The sequence below is a fragment of the Eleutherodactylus coqui genome, chromosome 3 (genome assembly GCF_035609145.1).
Source record: "Eleutherodactylus coqui strain aEleCoq1 chromosome 3, aEleCoq1.hap1, whole genome shotgun sequence".
NCBI lineage: Eukaryota > Metazoa > Chordata > Amphibia > Anura > Eleutherodactylidae > Eleutherodactylus > Eleutherodactylus coqui.
This window is the reverse complement of record NC_089839.1, coordinates 296615582-296640903: the sequence shown is the minus strand read 5'-3', so window position 1 is coordinate 296640903 and position 25322 is coordinate 296615582. Positions and strand designations below refer to the sequence as shown.

General features: G+C 41.3%; 1 protein-coding gene across 3 annotated transcripts in view; it reads right to left on the bottom strand.

The window, feature by feature from the left end:
* The window catches only part of DAB1 (DAB adaptor protein 1), a 721580-nt gene that overhangs the window by 325073 nt on the left and 371185 nt on the right, over positions 1 to 25322 (bottom strand). For all 3 annotated transcript variants that reach the window (XM_066594781.1, XM_066594782.1, XM_066594784.1), the window contains exon 3: positions 20136 to 20197. The gene's annotated coding sequence lies outside the window, so the exon portion shown is untranslated. The remainder of the gene's footprint in view (positions 1 to 20135; positions 20198 to 25322) is intronic.

Below are 25322 nucleotides of genomic sequence, written 5' to 3'. Positions count from 1 at the left end.
TATTCCCTGGCATGTAACGAGCCGCGGCTATTTATAGAAGGGCAGAAAAGTTTGAAGTTCTCTTGTGTTTTCCGCTCAGCTGCCTTGTAAACATCAGAAAGAGCATGCAGGGCTCGGGTAGACAGCTCTTCTCCAGGTCAGATGTGGTGGCAGATGGACCAGGCAGCCGATGAGATTAGACTTAGGCGGGGATGATGTTCCCTGCGCTAATGAAAGGGACTCGCTGTAAAAATAGAAACAGATGACGACAAACACACAACTATTGTTTCCCAAGTGGAACGCTGGAGAGATCATCAGCGAGGATGTTTATATATACGGGCGCTGGCCTAGTGCGGCATCTGGGCCCGTCGGCCCGTGTTGGAGAGGAGGTCGTTAATCTCACAATCTCATTGCACTAGTAGATGTCACTTTTTTTGTCTTTCCTGTACAGAGGTGTATCCACAGAGGGGTGCAGAGGTAATAGTCACAGCTGGACCCTGGTGCACGAGGGCACCTGAGGACACCACTACTATACATGTCGGGGCACTGTTACAGGTTGTGTCTTAGGGTACAGAAGTTTTAGGTTATGCCTATCGGGGTGCAACCTACTGAATAGCACTGTTCATGCTGAGCTTTCTGGTTCATGAACAGTATTACTTGACTACATTGAGGACTGATATTACACAGTAGTAGGAGAGAGAAATGTAATGCAGAACAGTGGAGATACAGTATACACTATGCTGACGGACGTATTGGGTCGCACATAGAAGGTGATGAGATTCGAGGTTATTCACGTTTTTCCATCCGGTGTTGGCCGCCTTTGGCCTCCATGACTGCAATGACCCTCCGCGGCTGCTTTCCATCAAATTCCCATAGATGTGTGAAGAGATTTGCCTCCATTCCTCGAGGAGGCATGCACGGATACGGCGTTCTAGTTCAATGGGATTAAGATCCGGACTTTGGGCCGGCCATGAAGTTTTGCAGAAGTTCTGCTTCTCTAACTACGTGCCGTATAACATGGTGATCGGTCATGTTGTAGAGACACGGAGCTGTAGCAAAATATTATCACAGGGTCGGTGATGCCACATTGTCCAGGATCTCTCTGTACGCATTGGCGTTGAGGGTAGACCACTATAACTGATGGCCCTCATCCTTCCCAGCAGAACACCCCCCCCACACACACACACTATAACAGAACCTCCTCCAAACTTCACTGTTAAGATGATGCAGTCCTGTAGATACGGCTCTCTGGGCTCCCGCCACATCCAAGTGTGACCATCCAATAGTGAGATGGCATACTGTGATTCATCTGTCCAGAACACTTGTTCCAACTCATTTACAGTCCGACGCTCCAAGCCCCATCGCAGGCTCCGCTGTGCATCCACTGCTGTGATATTGTATGCAGCCGATCGTCCATGGTAACCCTTCACATGCCATTCCCTACGGATGGTTCTGGTACTAATGGATGTTCCAATGTCCTGTGAGACCCCTTGAGTGATGGCAGATGATGTGTGTGATGCCTTCACATCTCCTACAAGGCTTCATCATCCACGTTCTGTCAGTTTACGAGGTCTCCCCCAACGTGGTGGCACCGCACACACTGGATGGTTTCCATTACCCAATAACATGGCCAACAGTGGACTTTGGAAGATGCAAAAGTGCTGCGATGTCCCGTACTGATTGGTTGCTCCGGTGACATCCCAACACCAGACCCGGTTGTCAGCCCTACACCTCGTAACATCCTGATGGTTTCTAAACTGAGATATGCCTGTGTGGTCGTCTCCTTTATACCTAACGCTCACACATCCGATGTGTATATCCCCCTGGGTGGGAGTCCCAAACTTTTGTCAACAAAGTGTGTATGCCATACAGAGTTAGTGGGGAGCTGGGTGACAGCCCCTATAGGGGTGCACAACCTTTCCTAGTGCAAGGGCTACATTATCATATTTCACCTCTCTCAAGGGCCACAATAAAACTTAAAGGGATTGTACAAAGATCGGCCTTTACACTCCTATCGCCTGTCCAACGTTTGATCGCGGACTCATTTGTTTAATTTGTTCTCTATCTACTTTTGACTTGTGTGAAAATCTGATGTAGTTTAAGTCAAATTTAAGCAGAAACCTGAAAAATCCTCAAGAGTTGACAAACTTTCAAGCACCGCTGTAATTGTGGCTGAGCTGCAATACCCCACACGACCTGTGGACAGGGGCGGCACCTTTTCTGAATGAAAGCAGCCATGTTTTTCCAATTCTGGACATCTCCTTTAAAGCCACTTATTTGAGGCAGTAACATATTATAATAATGTACATTGCGCAAAATTAGTCTCAGATCCGACGCCATGAATGCTTGGCCACCGCTGTATCACCAGGAGCCTCTCATCTGTCATCAAGCATGTGCAAGGTCCATCTAACATATCCTGCATGCCAGAACCACGCACGTCACTCCGGCTCTATTAGGGCGGGTTATAACCGCCAGTTCTATTACGTCGAGTCGCCAGGTAATATGTCAAGACTTGTGCGCTGCGAGTAACGAGGCGGCGCCAGAACAAACGGATTAAACAATTTCTAAATAAAAAATCGTAATTCATTGTCCTTAATCAGCGGTTGGCCGGCGCTACGTGTGAAGTGGGCTATTTATCAAAACGACGGATTTGATTTCATTTATACAAAGTGGCGCTCGTCTATTACATCTGATGGCCTACAATTATCGTCTCATTTCACTCACAGATAAATACACTTTGACACGGCGCAGAATTTCAGGATGGCGAACGAGACGGCGAAGGTGAAGACTTAGAAGGGAAGGCGGCAATTACTTATAAATAGAACATATGGACGTTTACAATTATCGCCGCCGCCATTGATACACTTCACTGGACTGTTAAAGGGGACCTCACCTAATTTATTGGTATTATGGTAAATGTACTTTGTCTCGGCATTGACAGTCACTCAACTCTCCGGAGAGACAAATACAACTACTCAGAGATGTGATAACGGGGATACAACACTCTATAATGGGCAGCTTTGTCATTTAGAAGTACCAAGTCAGAGCGCTAATGGAAGATACGTTAGTTGTCCCCCAACCTTCACTTTGTAAATACATTGTGTACTATAATTAGATTACATGGTATTACCTCAGAGCTGCAATCATCATTCTGCAGATGGAGTCACTTTGAAAATTACATTACACGTCTTGCAATGATCTTGAGTTATGAGTTACATCCTGTATTTTACTCCAGAGCTGCACTCACTATTCTGCAGGTGGAGCCACTGTGGATCAATACAGGGTAAGTAATGTATGTACACAGTGACTCCGCCAGCAGAATAGTGAGTGCAGCTCTGGAGTATAATACAGGATGTAACTCAGGATCAGTGCAGGATAAGTAATGCAAGTACACAGTGACTCCACCAGCAGAATAGTGAGTGCAGCTCTGGAGTATAATACAGGATGTAACTCAGGAGCAGTACAGGATAAGTAATGTATGTACACAGTGACTCCACCAGCAGAATAGTGAGTGCAGCTCTGGAGTATATTACAGGTTGTAACTCAGGATCAGTACAGGATACGTAATGTAGGTACACAGTGACTCCACCAGCAGAATAGTGAGTGCAGCTCTGGAGTATAATACAGGATGTAACTCAGGATCAGTACACGATAAGTAATGTATGTACACAGTGACTCCATCAGCAGAATAGTGAGTGCAGCTCTGGAGTATAATACAGGATGTAACTCAGGATCAGTACAGGATACGTAATGTAGGTACACAGTGACTCCACCAGCAGAATAGTGAGTGCAGCTCTGGAGTATAATACAGGATGTAACTCAGGATCAGTACACGATAAGTAATGTATGTACACAGTGACTCCATCAGCAGAATAGTGAGTGCAGCTCTGGAGTATAATACAGGATGTAACTCAGGAACAGTACAGGATAAGTAATGCAAGTACACAGTGACTCCACCGTCCAGCTATTATAGAACCACAACTCCCAGTATGATGGTGTTTTATTAAAGGACCCACCCGCCTATAAAAGCAGTAAGTGACAGAAATTTTGATGCATTTTTAGGAAATCTATGTGACTTTGTGACTAAATGATAGTTCCAGCGCTACTAAAAATGGCCACTGTAATCTAGTTCTTGAGCCAAGCTACAAAAGGGAAAAGTTGAAGGTAGAGCTGGCTGACATAAAGGCCCTTTTAGACTCGATTCTCGCTGAAAATTCGCTCAAAGCCGTCATTTGAGCGAGAATCGTTGGATCTAAACGCATAGGCATCATGCAGTTTTCGTTAACGATTCGCTCATCGCTGTCTTTCAGCAGGCTGGAAGACAACGATGAGCCTTAGGTCCATGTGCTGAGTTCTCAGTGGGATACCGCTGATACTATTGTTTCAGCTGGTATCCCGCTCAGAGAACACAGCCGGAGTATGAAGAAGACAGCGCTCTGGCTGTGTTCTGTATACCCCGCTCGGAGCGCTCAGCTGGATACCAGCTAAGCGCTCCGAGAAGACAATTGTATGCAGAAAATAGCGGTCCCGCTTGTCTTCTGCATACAGCGTGAGCCTTCATTTACACACTTATGCAAAGTGAACGCTCAAAACTGTCACTCAAACTGCAAATTTTGAGTGATCATCTTGCCGTGTAAAGGCACACAACGATTATCGCTCAAGATTGGCCTTAAGAAGAAAATAGCACATAGCGATAGGCTTCAGATATTGTATGGACCATGTGCGCCCATTTTGCAGACTGGATCCAGTCCTGGGACCTTCTGGCCTTCGTCCGCTATACGACGGATACAGTATACATCGGAGCGCAGCGGATGCAATAACCTCGCGGTCCTTTCTAAAGCAAAACCCTTAATAACCCCCCGTTAATTTTAATTTAAAGTCTGATTAGCCGCCGTCTTGGGTGGTAACAATCTATTTAAAGTGAAAGCCTCTTTCCCGGATTGCAATTTACGAGCTGATAAAATTAACGGTTGCGTTAAACAAACTCTGTAAAATGAAGATTGCTTCTATAATGTTGAGGAGACGGGAACGTTGTCTGTTCCGAACCATTTCCCGACTTTGCGGCGAGCGACATGGTGTGATAAAATATGTCGGACAAGCTGTCTTCCCTGACTGCTATTTCCAGCACATCTGGCAAAACACGGAGCCTCTGATTAAACTCATCAATACGTGGTGACAACCGAATCACGGCTCCCATACTCACTGCGTTGTCATGTTTAAGGGGCCCCAAGTGACAAACTTAAAGGAACACTTTACATTTGGTAAATGACATCTATTACTCCCTGGTATCAGCCACTTTTGGCTAAGATACGTCTTCCTTCCCCATGCTCATGAATTCGACTCTCATACACTGCTTCCCTTATGTGAACCTACAGGGACATTTTAGTGTATATTTACAACAACTGTATCCATACGATCCTCTGTGGACTTCGGACTGATACGGGTTATCTGCACTGATACACTGTAACAAAATATCAGGACAGATACACTGCGGATCATCCGCGCGTGAAAAAAACGCAATCCCACCTCCCAGCCTTTTCCCCGCCTTCCTAATTGAATTTACCCTTCAAATCTGCAGTGCATCCGCAAGTGTATTTGCAGATGCACTGCTGACCTCCTCCACCCATAGAGATCAATGGGGCCCATCCGCTCGTAATCCACGTTAAAATTGAGTGTTTTTTTCCCCCGCGCGTGAAATCCGCAAATCGAAATAAGGCCTGGCTCACATGGGCACGCACGGATGTGGCTGCTAAATTTCGCATGGTTGCGGCTGCAGGAACTGCAGGAAAATAGAGCATGCTGCGATTTCTTCCCGCGCATGCGAGCCGCACGCTGGGAAAAGAAATCATATTCACATGTTCAAAAGCTGCTATGCGGTTGCCCATGTATCTCTATGGGCGGTTTGATTTGCGGAACTCCCACGCGGGTACCCCTGTGTGGTTTCCGCAAATCACACCTGCCTGTGTGAGCCAGGCCTAAATCATATCCGTGGCTGGTAAATTAACCGTGGATAGTCAATGATTCCCTATGGGGGAAATTCATTTTCACACGCAGACTTGCTAAATGAATTATGCCCACGGACATGAGGCCGAAGAAGCTCTGAGATGTGAAAAGAATTATCCCTGTGCATGTTTTCAACTTCTGGAGGGCTAAAACAAACTGGCGCACGCGCAAATGTGTTTGACGCTTTTTTTTTACTGTTCAAATTTCGCACCGTAGCGTGCCGGTAAAAAAAGAAAGCAGTAACATAGGTCCTGCCCTGTCTTTCTCACATGTAGAAAAACAATGTGCAAGAAAGATAGGGCAAGTCCTGTCTTTTCTCGTGTGTAGCATTAACGCGGAGATTCCCGCTAGTGAAAATGAAACCACTGAAAGCTCAAAAGCGGCTTATACTGGACTGCACCGTCCTTGCCAGTGGGCCTTGAGTGTTTCCTGTGGACCATATTTAGTTATTGTATCCGCGTTCCTCACTCTTATCAATGTAGCTAATGTAGGCACAGGATACATTATGTATTCATTAGTCAGTACTAAACGTTTGGAATTCTTTGCTCAGGGTGCTGTCTCCTGTGATTGGACACTATATATTTCTTTGTTCTACTTTGCACTATTAATAAAGTTAACACTGAGTTCCTCAGAAACAGGAGAATAGTGACTTCACACACAGTTGTCCATTCTCAGATGATCATCACTAATTAACTTGGACACGAGAGATCTCAGATCTCGGTTGCCTTATTGCCGATTCTAAAGTTAGAGGCGTACTCCAGCAACCTTGTATCTCAAGGGTTGAATTCAGCAGCAGAAGCCCACGGAGTACATGCTACACATGCTACAGATTTAGAATCCAATGTGTTTTTCAAAAAACATGGTGGATTCTGTGCAGACATATCCCGCAGCCTGTGAAGGAGATCTTACAACTCTCCTTCGCATATATGTACTGGAAAACTGCTGAATATCTGCTGTGATTCTAATAGCGGAAATCCAGCTGCATTTCCAACACAGGAAGCTCTAAGGGCTCAGTCATCCGGGCGCCGATGCGTCCGTGTCACTGCAGGATAAGACAGCCGCACTACAGGTGCGAACGACTCTCCGCACCGCCGGAAGAAAGAACACATGACCGGCAATGGAGCTCCATTGCCAGTCATGTGTTCTTTCTTCGGAGCCGGTCATGTTTTCTTTCTTCTGGCGGTGTGGAGAGTCGTTCGCACCTGCAGTGCGGCTGTCTTCTCCTGCAGTCACACGGGCACATCGGCGCCCGGATGCGCCCATGTGACTGAGCCCTAAAGATGCACATTTTGGTGTATGCTATATTTGTGCAACATTTTCTGACTTTTACCTTCACTTGACACGTTTCAGAACCGGATTTCTGGCGTATGAACAATCAGAAATGCGTCAAATTTCTTAAAAAGAAGCTTGTGCCTGGTAATAGATGTGGCGCTTCTTACTCCAAATTGCGACCATCTGCCGCATTGGATTCCAATGCATCTGTTCAGATGGGCGATTTCCTGGTGTGTAAAAAAGGACAGCTAGTAAAGATAGCACATGCGGTGCGCATTCCGGACGGCCGATTTTTATGCCAGCCGGAAGAGATAGTTCTGGACCTATCTTCCGGCCGAAATATGCTGCCTGGTCCTGACGCCACTGACTGTTATTTTGCGGGGTTTACTGAAGGGCTGCTAAAACTTGATTGCGGAGGTAGCTGCCATCACAGTAGCAGAGGTCTTCGCCAGACAGAAGTGCTTGGATGCCGGAGGCGCCATTTTCAGCAGATGCTCCAGGTGACACACAAGGCAAATACAAATCAATGTACATAGAGACCCTGACAAAAGTTACACAGTCATTGAGGAATGTTCAGCTTTCCCAGCAAGAGAATAACTCTTTGTTAAATAACAGTGGAAAACCCTTTAATTCAACACTGAAGCCCGCTCCATCTGTAGGTTCTTCTCCACTGTAGCTCTGATGTATGTACAGGGTTAGCGAAATTCAACGTATCCAACTCTGAGTCCTCTGGAGGGGCGAAATTCAGAAAGCAACCACTTCAGACAATGACAATATTAAAAAAATTTTTTAGTAAAAAAGTCGCCAATAGGTGGTGCTGTAGTGGACCAGGTCTACCAAGAATGACATGCATCAGTGTCAGATCTGAAGGACAGCATTCATCGGCATGTTGTAACAATTCAAGCTCACTGGTGGAAAATATGGTTTTGCGATTGAAGAGCGTTGTTGAACACCACGGGGGACATACTGACCATTTGTAGAACGATTTGCATAGCAACAGCACCACCTATAGGCAACTTTTCTACTAAAAGTTTTCTTTGTATACATGGTGATTGCATTGTCTGAAGTGACCATGGTCCGAATTTTATCTCAGTTGGAGCAGTAGAAGGTCCTCCAGAAGCCTCTGAGTTGAGGAAGTTGAGTTTCGCGAACCTTGTTCAAGGTCTTCCAGAGAAGTACATCCAATAATCCGAAAGTAACTTGAGGAATAAGAAACTGGACTGTAATCACTACTAGCAGCCTCATGGCTGAAGGGAAGAAGGTAAACTGCCAGCAAGATGCTCCTACGTTTGTTGAGTCCATGCTCGGTGAGGAGAGACGCCGGTGCTGGGGCCGTCCTGTGGAGCCTTATTAGTAGATATGGAAGCGCCTGTGGTGTAACGAGTTACTTTCATAAGCAGGGCTCGCCTCTCCAGCAGATGTTCCTGATATTTTCCACCATCTCCCGGGACTTTTCACATATGTTTGCTTATTGGTGCACATTAGTCTGTGAATTTCTTCGCTTGTGTTATTACAATTTACTATTTAACTATGTCATGAGGGGAGCGCAGCAGGAAATATAATACTGCAATACATCTCCATCACCCATCAGAGATGGGCCAGACATGAATTTTATGTACCGCAAATCCACAGCAGATCCACCATGCCCGGACCTACCCTCACAGGCAGAAGTGGGGGTCAGCTGATGCCTCAGGAGCATAAGAGGCAGGAAAATGACTTCTGGCATCTTCTTCCATAATTATAATACAATCTTGTCAAAAACAATCCCGCCCCTCCTAGGAGTTGTAGTTTGGCTGAAAATCTTGGCATGCAGTTCCATCCCAGGCAGATTTGCAAATGATGAGATTTGTGGTGATTAGATGAACGGTCTTGTCACCGGAGGCCCTAGAAGTGGTCAGAATGGTCCGGTGGGGGACAATTTACCGATACAACCATAAAGCTCCTCACATCCCAATATTGCGCCCCTCTCAGACTCTGTAAGGGGGTGACATCTCTTCTCTGCGTCGTAGAGGCGTCTAGTGGTCAACCAGCTCTACACAAGCAGAAGAAGAGGTCACTACACACAAGGAGCCTGTGAGAGCCTCTTATAGGCCGGGGGGGGGGGGGGGGGTACCACTTTTAGGGCCTCAGGTGACAAGACTGTTCATCTAATCCCCACAACTCTCATCAGTTACATATCTGCCTGAGATGGAACTGCATGCCGGGTTGTGCAGCAAAACAACAACTTCTAGAGTCTTGATTGTTTTTTTTGTTTTTTTACAAAGAGTGTCTGTACTACTGGTATGTTATACATCTCCTGTATTAAGTGATATGGAGCATGCTGGTATAACCTGGGTATCACCTGTATATAGTTATATATGTAGAGCTGGTATAAGTTATACATCTCCTGTATATAGTGATATAGACCATGCCGGTATAACCTGGGTATCTCCTGTATATAATTATACTAGCTGATATACCCGGCTTCATCCGAGTTAATTTGGTACTCGTGTTTATCTGGTGTTCACACGGAAAATCTTATGAAGTTGTGGTTACTTTAGAGAAACCGGGAAAAAAATATGTTCACCATTTTGCATAGTTCTTCGCGTTACCCAGGAAACACCACGTGGAGGCAACTATGCGACGTTTCCTTTATATAAAAAGACATCAGGAAGTGAGAGAATTGGATTCCGTACGTAAAATTTGGACGCTATTTCTTTTGCACTTAGAATTGAATAATCGAGTTGGGACCCATTAGCTTTTCCTATTTATGATATAATCAATGCTCGTGCCAAATTTCAAGTTTCTATGACACTGGGAATTGAGAGAATTAGATTCCGTACGTAAAATTTGGACGCTAATTCTTTTGCGCATAGAATTGAATAATCGAGTTGGGACCCATTAACTTTTCCTATTTATGACATAATCTGTGCCAAATTTTAAGTTTCTATGACACCGGAAAGTGAGAGATTTAGATTATGTATGTAAAATTTTGACGCTAATTTTTTTGCGCTAGAATTAAATAATCGAGTTGGGACCGCTTTACTTTTCCTATTTTGGACATAATCTATGCTTGTGCTAAATTTCATGTTTCTACGACATCTGGAAGTTGGAGAATTAGTGGCAAGTCAGTCAGTGAATCAGTGAGTGAGTGAGTCAGTGAGGGCTTTCGTCTTTATATATATAGATATGTACAGCTGGTTTAAGTTATACATCTCCTGTATATAGTGATATGGAGCATGCTGGTATAACCTGGGTATCTCCTGTATATAATTATATATGTACAGCTGGTTTAAGTTATACATCCTGTATATAGTGATATGGAGCATGCTGGTATAACCTGGGTATCTCCTGTATATAATTATATATGCACGACTGGTATAAGTTATACATCCTGTATATAGTGATATGGAGCATGCTGGTATAACCTGGGTATCTACTGTATATAATTACATATATACAGCTGGTATAAGTGATAGATGTTCTACAACTACTATGTATTGAATGACCAGTACAGAACCTTCCGTTCCCTTAGAAATCAGTAATAAATTCCGTAATACTCGTATATAATGAGTAATTATTTCCTATTGTCCCGGTCTGGATATAATAATAAATGGCTGAATTGTATATTATTGTAAATTAAGAAAACTTTATGGTTTTAAGCGTCGGAATCAATCAATTCTAAATCTATTTATAACTTAGAATTTAATAATTACTTGTACAGATAATCTACCTTGACTCCTCAAATATGCCCATAACAAATGTTCTAAATCCAATTACATTCTGCATAATGAATGATTAATGAATAATCGCCGTCTATTACCTCATGGCTGCTGCCTACAGAACAGGTCTGATTATCACATTTTGTTGATATATTGTTTTCATACTGTAATTATTTGATGCATATGCATGAGATTAGCTTTAGGTCCTAATTGCTAATATAATTTACACCCAAGAGCCGAGAATATAAAATGGATGTTATTAAAAGTCTCAATCACATTCATAAGTTTAATAAAATCACTGTTAATCTTACACTGGTTGCCCTAATGACTTTTATAGAGAACCCTTGGTGCAAGGCAGAGCCAGACCCGAAAGACAGAGAACACAGGCTGACTAACTGAGCGAGATGTACCAGGAAGGCAAAGCAGGCAGGACCCTTATGTATATAGAGAGAAGTATTATAGTAGTTATATTCCTGTACATAGGGGGCAGTATTATAGTAGTTATATTCTTGTACATAGGGGCAGTATTATAGTAGTTATATTCTTGTACATAGGGGCAGTATTATAGTAGTTATATTCTTGTACATAGGGGGCAGTATTATAGTAGTTATATTCTTGTACATAGGGGGCAGTATTATAGTAGTTATATTCTTGTACATAGGGGACAGTATTATAGTAGTTATATTCTTGTACATAGCAGGCAGTATTATAGTAGATATATTCCTGTACATAGGAGGCAGTATTATAGTAGTTATATTCTTGTACTCAGGGGGCAGTATTATAATAGTTATATTCTTGTACATAGGAGGCAGTATTATAGTAGTTACATTCTTGTACATAGGGGGCAGTATTATAGTAGTTATATTCTTGTACATAGAGGGCAGTATTATAGTAGTTATATTCCTGTACATAGGAGGCAGTATTATAGTAGTTATATTCTTGTACTCAGGGGGCAGTATTATAGTAGTTATATTCCTGTACATAGGAGGCAGTATTATAGTAGTTATATTCTTGTACTCAGGGGGCAGTATTATAGTAGTTATATTCCTGTACATAGTGGGCAGTATTATAGTAGTTATATTCTTGTACATAGGGGTCAGTATTATAGTAGTTATATTCTGGTACATAGGAGGCAGTATTATAGTAGTTATATTCTTGTACTCAGGGGGCAGTATTATAGTAGTTATATTCTTGTACATTGAGGGCAGTATTATAGTAGTTATATTCCTGTACATAGGAGGCAGTATTATAGTAGTTATATTCTTGTACTCAGGGGGCAGTATTATAATAGTTATATTCTTGTACATAGAGGGCGGTATTATAGTAGTTATATTCTTGTACATAGGAGGCAGTATTATACTAGTTATATTCTTGTACATAGGAGGCAGTATTATAGTAGTTATATTCTTGTACTCAGGGGGCAGTATTATATTAGTTATATTCTAGTACATAGGAGGCAGTATTATAGTAGTTATATTCTTGTACATAGGGGGCAGTATTATAGTAGTTATATTCTTGTACATAGAGGGCAGTATTATAGTAGTTATATTCTTGTACAAAGAGGGCAGTATTATAGTAGTTATATTCTTGTACATAGAGGGCAGTATTATAGTAGTTATATTCTTGTACATAGGGGGCAGTATTATAGTAGTTATATTCTTGTACATAGGGGACAGTATTACAGTAGTTATATTCTTGTACATAGGGAGCAATATTATAGTAGTTATATTCTTGTACATAGAGGGCAGTATTATAGTAGTTATATTCTTGTACATAGGGGGCAGTATTATAGTAGTTATATTCTTGTACATAGGGGGGCAGTATTATAGTAGCTATATTCTTGTACATATGGGGCAGTATTATAGTAGTTACATTCTTGTACATAGGGGTAGTATTATAGTAGTTATATTCTTGTACATAGGGGGCAGTATTATAGTAGTTATATTCTTGTACATAGGGGGGCAGTATTATAGTAGTTATATTCTTGTACATAGAGGGCAGTATTATAGTAGTTATATTCTTGTACATAGGGGCAGTATTATAGTAGTTATATTCTTGTACATAGAGGGCAGTATTATAGTAGTTATATTCTTGTACATAGGGGGCAGTATTATAGTAGTTATATTCTTGTACATAGAGGGCAGTATTATAGTAGTTATATTGTTGTACATAGGGGGCAGTATTATAGTAGTTATATTCTTGTACATAGGGGGCAGTATTATAGTAGTTATATTCTTGTACATAGGGAGCAGTATTATAGTAGTTATATTCTTGTACATAGCAGGCAGTATTATAGTAGTTATATTCTTGTACATAGAGGGCAGCATTATGGTAGTTATATTCTTGTACATAGGGGGCAGTATTATAGTAGTTATATTCTTGTACATAGGATGCAGTATTATATTAGTTATATTCTTGTACATAGGGGGCAGTATTATAGTAGTTATATTCTTGTACATAGGAGGTAGTATTATAGTAGTTAGATTATTGTACATAGGGAGCAGTATTATAGTAGTTATATTCTTGTACATAGGGGGCAGCATTATAGTAGTTATATTCTTGTACATAGGGGGCAGTATTATAGTAGTTATATTCTTGTACATAGGGGACAGTACTATAGTAGTTATATTCTTGTACATAGGGGGCAGTATTATAGTAGTTATATTCTTGTAGATAGGAGGCAGTATTATAGTAGTTATATTCTTGTACATAGGGGCAGTATTATAGTAGTTATATTCCTGTACATAGGAGCAGTATTATAGTAGTTATATTCTTGTACATAGGGAGCAGTATTATAGTAGTTATATTCTTGTACATAGGGGCAGTATTATAGTAGTTATATTCTTGTACATAGGGGGCAGTATTATAGTAGTTATATTCTTGTACATAGGAGGCAGTATTATAGTAGTTATATTCTTGTACATAGGAGGCAGTATTATAGTAGTTATATTCTTGTACATAGGGGGCAGTATTATAGTAGTTATATTCTTGTACATAGGGAGCAGTATTATAGTAGTTATATTCTTGTACATAGGGAGTAGTATTATAGTAGTTATATTCTTGTACATAGGGAGCAGTATTATAGTAGTTATATTCTTGTACATAGGAGGCAGTATTATAGTAGTTATATTCTTGTACATAGGAGGCAGTATTATAGTAGTTATATTCTTGTACATAGGGGGGCAGTATTATAGTAGTTATATTCTTGTACAGAGGGGGCAGTAGGGGCAGTATTATAGTAGTTATATTCTTGTACATAGAGGGCAGTATTATAGTAGTTATATTCTTGTACATGGAGCAGTATTATAGTAGTTATATTCCTGTACATAGGGGGCAGTATTATAGTAGTTATATTCTTGTACCTAGGGGCAGTATTATAGTAGTTATATTCTTGTACATAGGGGGCAGTATTATAGTAGTTATACTCTTGTACATAGGGAGCAGTATTATAGTAGATATATTCTTGTACATAGGGGGCAGTATTATAGTAGTTATATTTTTGTACATAGGGGGCAGTATTATAGTAGTTATATTCTTGTACATAGGGGGCAGTAGGGGCAGTATTATAGTAGTTATATTCTTGTACATAGAGGGCAGTATTATAGTAGATATATTCTTGTACATATGATCAGTGTTATAATAGTTCTTGTACATTACTTAATGTGATAAGGACAGAAAGCTTCTCCCAGGTTCTGATGAATATGCATAAAGTCACTTTTAGAGCTATTTTAACTATTAGTATTCAGTTACAATCACTGCCGCATTATTTGTAGTAGGCACAGCGACTGGCATTGCTGGAATGTACCCTCCATGAGGCGGCGTCTCTTATAATCACATTGCCAGTTCATGTCATTTGTGCCTCTTTTTAGTCTTGTAAACCTCTCACGACAGAACATTGTAAAGCTTTGAATCCCTTAAATCTGAGCAGAGGTTTGAGGCAATTGGCTTCGGTGCACACAGTAGCTTAAAGAACATCTGTGAGATTTAATAAGAAAAGTCGCGCTCGTCTCTGTGCTGCATTTATTGAACAAATCAAAACAAAAACAGCATTTTATTAAGTTTCTGGTGAGAGCGGCACACGGGGACAAACATTGTCCAAAGCCGAAATAAAAAAGATTCCAAGTTCTCAGCAGTTTTTTTCTCAGTCAGAACAAATCCCTGAAGATGTTTTCTTTTCTCCAACACATCGGATTTGACAAGAAAATTGTGTTCTGTGTCAGAAAATAACACAGTCGCATGTCGTATTCTGTATTCACCACAGAAGCAGAAAAACACATCCACATAGTTCCTATCAGCTTGCGGATCCTATTTCTAGACCCCATGAATTCTAAACCGGCCAATCCATTGTCATCTGAGGGGTCAAATGGTTGATATTTTTTGATATATTAATTCTTAGAGTTGGTTCTCCATTACATTAGCTTTTTGTGAATGGTTTCATATGGCCATAATATGTATTATAGCTACAACCAAGAGTCTCTACTGACCCAACCTTAGATTGCCATAGCACCCTATAATGTGGTCTTGCAGAACCAATGGATCTGGGTGTTGATGCCACAATTCAAGTCCTAAAATTATGCTGTAATATGGCCCCATTCTATGTACGTTTTCCAAAATTTGGACATTGATGGCCAGTCCTTAGGATCAACCATCAAAGATGGGTTGTTGAGTCCAACCACTCAGACTCCAGCTAATCATTAAAATGAAGTGTCCACAACATGATGCAGTTAGCACCACTTCCCATTGATCTTGGTGAGTTGATGTTCCTGGTACAGGGAAAGGGATTGAGTTGCAATACCAGGCATAGTCATGCTCATATGTACAACTTTGGACCTGGAGAACTGTGGCCTATTCATTCTGCTCATTGGTAGCTGCCCCATGGGTTCTTTCAGTCTATCCTAGGTGACCAAAGTTTCAGAAAATTACTTTGAGGGTTCAGTCACATGGGCGCATCAGCACCTGTGCACCGGCGCCGATGCGCCCGTGTGACTGAGCCCTCACTGCAGGAAGAAGATGGTCGTACCTCAAGACGGACGTCTCTCTGCAGCGCTGAAGAAAGAACACATGACCCGCAATGAAGCCGGTCACATTTTATTTCTCCCGGCGCTACAGAGAGACGTCCGTCTTGAGGTACGGCCGTCTTCTTCCTGTAGTAACACGGGCGCCGATGCGCCCGTGTGACTGAGCCCTAAAGGTGTTGGGCCAAAATTGACTTTTATCACCTATCTACAGGTTCAAATCTTACCAAGGACATCATCTGCATGGATTTCTCTCTGTTTTCTCTTTCTCTTGTTCTCTTTCTGTTTTTTTATTCTTCTCCTCCAGAGTTATATAAACTTCATGCAGATATTGTCCTTGGTCAGATTTGAACCTTGGACTCCAGAACAGCAAGCCAACAGAGTTAGCCACTGAGCCACAACCATTGAAGGACCACCATCACCACCATCGTTTCAGTGCTCTTGAACAGCGTTTAACCCCTTCAGTGGCAGGTTTATTATTACCATGTAATGCATCACAGGGTGGGTTTTGTAAATGAGTAAACAATGCAAGTAAAAACCCTGAAAGATTTCAGATGACAGCTCAGCGCTCTGCACATTTCAGCACTAGAGCTGTCCACGGAAATCTTCCAGGGTTTAACTGCATGGTCAGTGCAGCAAGCCCCGGAGAATTTCTGGGCGTATCACTACACTAAAGGGGTTAATACCATTTTTAGAAGTTTTTTTGAACTCCCCTTTGAGTTCAAACTAATTTGGACCAAACTGAAATTTTTTACAAATTTGTCCAAAGGGCTGATCTAAACTTTTCAAAAGTTTGCTCATGTCTATTACCTACCTTCCGCTAGGTGTAACGGCAGAGTAAATATACCATCCCCCATTTTCATATCTTATTTTTAAACTATTAGGACATAGACAACCATTTATGTAATGTTTTTTTTTTTGAGAGAGGGTGCAAAGAATGAAAGGCATTGCAAGCCGCATTCGGGCCCTGGCTGCAAGTTGTGCCCTCTATGCTCCTACACAGGGGTGTAACTATAGAGGATGCAGGGGATGCGGTTGCACCCGGGCCCAAGAGCCTTGGGGGGGCCCATAAAACCTCTCTTCTCCATATAGGGAGCCCAGTACTATGAATAAAGCATTATAGTTGGGGGCCCTGTTACAGGTTTTGCATTGGGGCCCAGAAGCTTCAAGTTATGTCTCTGTGCAGCATGGTTTAGGTATGGGTACGGGTACAAATACAGATAGAGGGGGGGGGGGGGGCCCAGCTCACGGTTTGCATCAGGGCCCCTAAGCCTATAGTTACTCCCCTGCTCCTACATACTCTCTTGGTGGGCAAACCGGTAAGAATTGACACTGTGTAATGTTAAAGGTAATCCAGTCTACTCATCTCATGCCATCTTTACAGGTACCAGTTATGGCGGTCGCTGCCATTTTCAGATACAGAAAATCTTTGGGAGGTAAAACATAAAATTTGATTTCCTTTGTGATTTTTGATGCCGCTTTCTATTCTCTCCCTTCCCAGGATTTTAATGTTCCTCAATAAACCTATGGATTTTATTGCTCCTCCTTGGTGTTTACTGTCAGCGGAGCTCCATCACTTTCTGCCATAGTAAATAACGACACGAGCGATGATATTCTGATGTCGAAAACACCAATATTTCTGTATTCTCTGATGGGAAACATCTTTATGGTAACAGTGATTTTTCAGTCGTAGTGCCGGCTTGTCAAACAGAGCAATAACATCTGATCTGAGTCAGCTTCATGTGTAGTAGGTGCCATATAAACGATTGGCGCCATCCGTCTTGTCACTTGTAATTCTCAGCATGATGCATGGCGAGATATAATTCGTGCGTCAACATCCACTGTCATACTGTGTGTGCATCCAACTGAAAAGGACAAGAGGGAGGGGCATTCTGAGCAGAGCCTGTCAGTCAGCTGTCCTCAGCCAATCAGAATGTGTTCACTGGCTGACCAGCTGGGCTCCTCCCTCATGTCCTTTTTAGTTGGATGCAGGCATTGCACTAAAAAGTGATCAAAAAGTTGCATGTACCCCTAAATGGTACGAAAAGGAAGTACAGCGCACTTTGCAAAAATCAAGCCTTCACACAGCACCATCAACAGAAAAAAAAAAGGTATGGCGTCAGTTTATGGCAACAAAAAGTTGTTTTTTAAAGGGCTTGGTCAGGCAAGCGATTTTTTTTTTTTGCGCATGTATAGGTACGAAAAAAATGTTTTGCAGGTGCGATATTTTTTTACGCTTCAAAAAACCGGACATGTGACTGCTATGCATGCGCAAAAAAAACCGCTCATCTGACTGCGGCCTAAAGGAGGGGGTCTCTCGTGAACTGTTTTTTTTATAACGGATTCTGTGATCGCTGTGGAAGATCTGCGGTAAAATGCGGGCATTGAAAGGAATGTATTTTTGAATTTTCCTTCTCACAGGTACGAATTGCGTATTTCGCGAGTGGAAGAAAACTTGCAGCGCGCTCTATTTTAATGCTGATTCCGCGCAGACGGCTTGAAAAGACATCTATGGATGCGAGCGATCCGCGGCCCGTATGCAATTAACATTGAGCATGTGCAGCGGAAACATTCGTAACCTCATAGGAAAATAGAAGAGCTGGCTGGAGGGGGGAGAGATCTTTCTTCTGTGTGGACGGCACGCTGTGCGTACGCGTACATCTGCACGGAAAAACGCTCGCAGAATGAAAACAGAAATAAAACATAAATGGCTACAAAAATGTAGAAGAGATTAAAGTTAAATACATTCATCCGTCTATTTTACCAATTCGGCTAGAGCTGGCGTTTAAAAGGGTTTCACCAAGAGGCATAGCCCCTCCAGTTCTTGCACCCCCCCAGCCGATTTTCATGTGGCCACCCTGAGGCCAGGCTCACATGGGCAGGACGGATTCCGCATGCGGGAGGCCCGGGGCGGATTCCGGCTGTGATCCCGACCGGTCACCCTACCTCATATAACCGTACTGCGGATGACCGCGAAAGCATGCAGGCGGTCATGCGCAGTACAGATGTTTTCTATTTCTATTCCTCGCATTGCCGCTCAGAGATGACACATAGTTGCGTTTGGGCTGTGAGTCGGACGGCAGCCCGAATTCCACTGCAGAATAGAGCATGCTGCAATTTTTCTTCCGCTCACGGAGAACGCAATTCGTGTCCGCGAGTGTGAACGAAAAAGCAAAAATGCATGCCCGCGTTTTACCACAATTGTGGAATCCGCAATACAAAACTGCCCGTGTGTGCCCGGCCAGACACTTCCCCAGCCGCCATTACTGCTGGGAATACGTGGCATTAAAGGATGCCGGGGGTCCGCTAGGATGGAAGCTGCTTTTACTGAGCGGCTCGCCATTCTGGGACATGGAAGGGGTGTGAAGTGGGGGACCCTGACGTATGATGCTCATATGCCGTCTTGATACTACCCAGAGGCGTAACTTGAAGCTTCTGGGCCCCGGTGCAAAATCTGTAACAGGGTCCCCAACTATAGTGCTTTATTCATAGTACTGGGCTCCCTATATAGAGAAGAGAGGCCTTATGGGCCCCTAAGGCTCCTGGGCCCGGGTGCAACCGCATCCCCTGCATCCTCTATAGTTACGCCCATGATACTACCCCTTTAAATGACAATTACCCTGGCAGATAGGATCACCAAGCGATGCCCCTGGCCTTTATACTGAATATTACAATGATCTCGTATGTCTGCGCTCTTTATAGCCGCCGTCTCCAACCTGCATTTAAAGCGGTTTTCAAATTACAAGTCTCATCTGTTAGCTGGAAACTGGCAGTTTGGAGAATACCCCTCTGGGGGCAGAGAAGGCTCTTGTGTAATAAGTGATGGTCAATGCCTCTGCGCTATCTAACAGATAGTCATGCAGAGAACGCCGATGATACAAATGTGTCATTTGCAATCAAAATAAAAATAATTTCTTTTTTATGACAATGTTATTACTTTGATGTCGGCCGCTCGGTGATGCAGAAATCCCAGGATGCTTTGCATGACGAAAAAAAGACAGTACTGCAGCGTCCTGACTCAGTGTGAACGCACTAAAACTGCCTGCCTGCACCGCGCCTTAATGTGCGGATACGCAGCAATGCCAATAAACATAAGTAAAAAGCAATATTGTATCTTTTGTGTAATTTGCAGTTATACGAGAAAAAAAAAAAGGAGAATGGTTACCTGGGGAAGAGGCGCCGTCCTTCTAGAAGAATATCCACATCACGCTCACCATGACTTCTTCACTGGTTAAAAGAAAGAAATGTCATTAATGCAACGGCCTAGAGAGTCTTAATATAGGCAAATAAATACTGAGCAAATGTCAAGACAGGATTTTTTTCTCTCTGAAATGAAAAAAAAAATCCTCCTAGACCTGGTTATTAAAACTACGGTTGTAGCAACGTTTAACTTGACCATCAGTGCATTAATATAACCGCTTGTACCGCAGTTCATTTGCTCTTTCCATTGTTTTTTAGTGGCCTTTGTTTAGTTAAGGGCCCTTTTGAAAAAAAAAGAAGCCATATTTTGAGCCTTGCGTGTAAACGTGCCCATCTTTCACTTTTCTGCCGAACAATGATTTTATGTTCAGCTTAAAATCCATTCTTCAGCACAAGAGCTGATAGCAGGGACTTCACACTGTGTTCTCTGCGGGGAGCGCTGATAACATTGTCTCAGCTGTCAGCACCACAGCAGAACAAAGTGAATGTATACAGACAACAGACCACCCGCAGTTCTCTGAGTATAGCTCCCGGCGACTCACATGCATTAATAAGCTACTACTAGCCATTATTACCAATTAGTAGTTTCTGCAAAATGATTGCTCAAAAGCTATCTTTTGAGTGATCATCTTTGTGTGTAAGAGGGCCTTAAGACAATAGTTTTTCAATGGCTTAAGATAAGATAACTAGTTACAGAAAGTTACCACAGACAAGTCAAAATCTGCTACATCTACCATAGGATACATGGACACACGGCCGGCATTAGCTACATATGATCCAGGCACCACCAGCTTGTAGGGGAGGCACCAGTGGATGGTATTTGGGAGGGATTGTACCCCTCAGGTCCGCAAAGCCAGATGATCCCCTTCCTCCATATGATAGCATCTTCTGAAGCTAAATCAGTCATTCTCCTCCTTTCTTTTTTCCCACCTTTCTGATATTCCGAGGCACCACTCTCAAATCATTAGTGCCCAGGCAACAGTACTGCTCAGTTCTGCTACTATATTTATGTTATGAGCTTGATTCTGGAACTGTATTTATGTTTTGAGCTTGGTTCTAATATTGTATCTATGTACTGAGCTTGGTTCTGGTATTATATCTATGTACTGAGCTTGGTTCTGGTGCTGTAATTATGTTATGAGCTTGGTTCTGGTACTGTGTTTATGTTTTGAGCTTGGTTCTAGTATTGTATCTATGTTCTGAGCTTGGTTCTGGTATTGTATCTATATACTGAGCTTGATTCTTGTGCTGCATTTATGGTATGAGCTTGGTTCAAGTAGTGTATTTATGTTTTTGGCTTGGATCTGGTATAATACTTATGCACTGAGCTTGGCTCTGGTGCTGTATTTATATTATGAGATTAGCTGTGGTGCTGTATTCATGTAATTAGTTAAATTTTTTTGGATTGTATCTATGTAGTGAGCTTGGTTCTGGTGCTTATTTATGTTATAAGCTTGGTTCTGGAGCTTATTTATATTATGAGCTTGGTTCTGGTGCTTAATTGTTATGAGGTTGGTTCTAGTGCTTATTTGTTATAAGCTTGGTTCTAGGGCAGTATCTATTCACTGAGCTGTCTGGTGTGCGTATGCTGCTATCTTGCACATGCATATTACAGGCAGACTGTGTATCAGTGCAATATAAAATCAACATAATTTTTTATGATGGGGGGGATGCTAAAAAAACTTGAGGCCAACACTGCATGGACATCATAAAAGGGATCTGCTGCTTTGAAACTATTTGTATGGGACACAGAATAGAGCTGCCATTTAAGAGTGTCGCCTACTTTGGTGGTCAATGCGCCTACATGTATTACACAAAGAACTATTCATTCCAATGGCTTACATGCCATGTGACTTTTCCCTGCAGCAGCATGTGTGGGTTCCTGCAGCTTCCCTCAATAACAGCAGATCAAGTGTTGCCTTCATGAGAATACCACTTTAAAAAATTCTCCCCAGAGTGACCAGTAGCAAATAGGAGGAGAAGGCTGGGGGAACTTCTCCCAGCTTCCTAAAATTGGGGTACATGGGAGCCCCATACTGCCAATAGGTAGGACCGCTACTATTATTAATGACATATCTTGCACATACTGCATGCCATTCATTCATTCTATAAAAATGTATTGCAGTTAATAAAGTTCCTATATATGCAGTAGAAGGGTATATACCGTATTCTATAGGCACCTGAGCAAATTAATCACCCACATCTGTTTTTCATCAGATATTTCAAGATATTATGGCATCACAAAAACTCCCTGACTAAAACAAAAAGTTCCTAAGACAGCACAAGAATTAATAACCAGATCCATTTTTAGGGAAAGTTATCAATGCTGTTTCTTTCAAGGAACTTTAAATCACCGCAGGTTAGAAAATTCTCAGCTTAAGACAGATAATAAAATGAAAAATTATGTTCCGCTACTTCCTCAACCTCGTAAAATGAGGATTCGGTTGTAAGAGCAATAAAAGATGAATTGTACATTTGGAATAAAGGGTAATTAGATGGACTGAGATCCCATAAGTCATTTTATCACACGTTTTTAGAGACCCTAAAGTCCATTTTACACAGCTGGGTGGGGAGATGAAGTGATCTGTCACCGCATAAGATGTACAGGATTAGGGGGCTTGAAGGACGGATGAGAGAAAAGAATTAGAAACTTTAAATCATCCATTGCACCATTCAGCACAATTTTAAGATATTACGTTCATTTTAACCTGCAAAGATCTGATTGCTGAGACTAATGTCACCTTCCCTGTAGACAGGAATATATGTACGATAACACTAATCCGCATGTATACGACTAGAATGCTGCTGCCTATGTACAGAAATATTATGACTATAATAATGCTCCTATGTACAAGAATATACCTACTATAATACTGCCTCCTATGTACAAGAATATAACTACTATAATACTGCTCCTATGTACAAGAATATAACTACTATAATACTGCCTCCTATGTACAAGAATATGACTACTAAAATACTGCTCCTTACGTACAAGAATATAACTACTATAATACTGCCCCCTATGTACAGGAATATAACTACTATAATACTGCCTCCTATGTACAAGAATATAACTACCATAATACTGCCCCCTATGTACAAGAATATAACTACTATAATACTGCCCCCTATGTACAAGAATATAACTACTATAATACTGCCTCCTATGCACAAGAATGTAACTACTATAATACTGCCCCCTATGTACAAGAATATAACTATCATAATACTGCTCGCTATGTACAAGAATGTAACTACTACAATACTGCCCCCTATATACAAGAATATAACTACTATAATACTGCCTCCTATGTAAAAGAATATAACTACTATAATAGTGCCCCCTATGTACAAGAATATAACTACTATAATACTGCCCCCTATGTACAAGAATATAACTACTATAATACTGCTCCTATGTACAAGAATATAACTACTATAATACTGCCCCCTATGTACAAGAATATAACTACTATAATACTGCCCCCTATGTACAAGAATATAACTACTATAATACTGCCCCCTATGTACAAGAATATAACTACTATAATACTGCTCCTATGTACAAGAATATAACTACTATAATACTGCCCCCTATGTACAAGAATATAACTACTATAATACTGCTTCTATGTACAAGAATATAACTACTATAATACTGCCCCCTATGTACAAGAATATAACTACTATAATACTGCCCCCTATGTACAAGAATATAACTACTATAATACTGCTCCTATGTACAAGAATATAACTACTATAATACTGCCCCCTATGTACAAGAATATAACTACTATAATACTGCTTCTATGTACAAGAATATAACTACTATAATACTGCCCCCTATGTACAAGAATATAACTACTAGAATACTGCCTCCTATGTACAAGAATATGACTACTAAAATACTGCCTCCTATGGACAAGAATATAACTACTATAATACTACCCCTATGTACAAGTATATAACTACTATAATACTGCTCCTATATACAAAAATGTAACTACTATAATATTGCTCCTATGTACAAGAATATTTTTGGCGCGTTTTCCGCAGCATTTTCGCGGCTTTTTCGCGCCTTTTCTGTTAATTTCCATTGACATTCATGGTTGCATTAAGAGAAAAATAAGGACATATATGCAACTGACAGTTCCTATGTTAAAAATGGCAACGGACCGAAAAAAAACCCGCAGTGGACAAGAACACATTCTATCCTAATTGCTCTTCAGAAAAAACGCAAAACGCCAAGGAAAAAAAATCGCAAATGGGTAGGCACCCTAATACTGTCCCCTATGTACAAGTATATAACTACTATAATACTGCTCCTATATACAAAAATGTAACACTATAATATTGCTCCTATGTACAAGAATATAACTACTATAATACTGCCCCCTATGTACAAGAATATAACTGCTATAATACTGCCCCCTATGTACAAGAATGTAACTACTATAATACTGCCCCCTATGTACAAGAATATAACTACTATAATACTGCTCCTATGGACAAGAATATAACTACTATAATACTGCCTCCTATGTACAAGAATATAACTACTATAATGCTGCCCCTATGTACAAGAATATAACTACTATAATACTGCTCCTATGTACAAGAATATAACTACTATAATACTGCCCCCTATGTACAAGAATATAATTACTATAATACTGCCCCTATGTACAAGAATATAGCTACTATAATACTGCCCCCCTATGTACAAGAATATAACTACTATAATACTGCCCCCTATGTAAAAGTATATAACTACTGTAATACTGCTCCTATGTGCCAGAATATAACTACTATAATACTGCCTCCTATGTACAAGAATATAACTACTATAATACTGCCTCCTATGTACAAGAATATAACTAGTATAATACTGCCTCCTATGCACAAGAATATAGCAACTATAATACTGCCCTCTATGTACAAGAATATAACGACTATAATACTGCTCCTATGGACAAGAATATAACTACTATAATACTGTCCCCTCTGTACAAGAATATAACTACTATAATACTGCCCCTATGTACAAGAATATAACTACTATAATACTGCTCCTATGTACAAGGATATAACTACTATAACACTACTCCTATGTACAAGAATATAACTACTATAATACTGCCCACTATGT